This window comes from Austrofundulus limnaeus, unplaced genomic scaffold, assembly GCF_001266775.1.
Source record: "Austrofundulus limnaeus strain Quisiro unplaced genomic scaffold, Austrofundulus_limnaeus-1.0 Scaffold89, whole genome shotgun sequence".
Lineage (NCBI taxonomy): Eukaryota > Metazoa > Chordata > Actinopteri > Cyprinodontiformes > Rivulidae > Austrofundulus > Austrofundulus limnaeus.
Window position 1 is genome coordinate 1420076 of NW_013952491.1, and position 1357 is coordinate 1421432.

Below are 1357 nucleotides of genomic sequence, written 5' to 3' on the forward strand. Positions count from 1 at the left end.
CAACAACACAATTCATCAGAACCTAAAGTGTGTAAAAAACAACAAAAAAAGAGGTTTTGATGATTTTTTAACACAGAGGATCCATGTTTACTTTGTGAAAAAATAAACAAACAAGTCTTCAAATCCTTAAAAAATGAAAACATCTTCACCTGCTTGCTTGTTTTTAGGTTTACTGACTAGTTTTCTCTCTCTTTTTAAGCTTTCAAGCATTTTAGCTACTTTTTTAGGATTTTAGCTGCTATTTTAATGATTGTTATTTTTTGGTTACAGTTCTGATCATTTTAGATACTGCTTTGGTCATTTTATCTTTTAGTTACTGTTCAGCTGGTTTAGCTTTTAGCTACTGTTCTGATCATTTCAGCTACTGTTTGGATCATTTTAGCCTTTAGCTATGGTTCTATAATTTCAGCTACTGTTGGGATCCTTCAGAGTTTAGTTATTGTTCTTATCATTTTAGCTACTGTTTGGATCTTTGTAGCTTTTAGTTACTATTCTGATTATTTTAGCTACTGTGTGGATCATTTTAGCTTTTAGCTATTGTTCTGATGATTTCAGCTACTTTTGAGATCCTTTAGAGTTTAGTTATTGTTCTGATCATTTTAGCTACTTTTTGGATAAATTTTAGCTATTTTTGGGTCATTTTAGTTTGGGCTCTTGTTCTGATAATTTTAGCTACTGTTTGGGTCATTTTAGTTACGTTAGGGTCATTTTAGCTTTTAGCTATTGTTCAGAAAATTTTAGCTGCTGTTCTGATCATTTTAGCTACTGTTATGAATACGTTTTCAGAAACAGAAGCTTCTGGTCGTCAGGTGTTTATTTCTGCAGTTTTGTTGTTTTAGATTCATGGTTTTTGAACAGCGACAGTCTACCTGTCTGCCTGTCAAATGAAGAATGCTGTCAGGGAGTGAGACACAGGTGTGGTTACCACAGTAACCACAGTGAGGCCCTGACAGCAGCTTTTTATTGATCCTCTCTTCTTCTACAGTTTGATTTATTTTGTCACGTTTCCCTCAGAGTCCTCCGTCGCTTCTGCTGCTGTTTGTTTAGAGTCAGGCATTGTTTATGCTTGGATGTGGGTTGAAAAGACATCAAAGTTGTTGTTCTATCACCACCCCCCCAACACACAAACACACACACAAACACACACACAAACACACACATCCTCCCCCCGCGGCGTTTTCAAAATAGCGTTCTGCTCAGAGCAGCGTGAACACGGTGACCCCCGCCGAGAACGTGGCTGCTGGTTTAACATGAGATGGACTCACAGCCGCCTTGATGTCCTCAAAGAACACACACACACACACACACACACACACACACACACACACACACACACACACACACACACACACACACA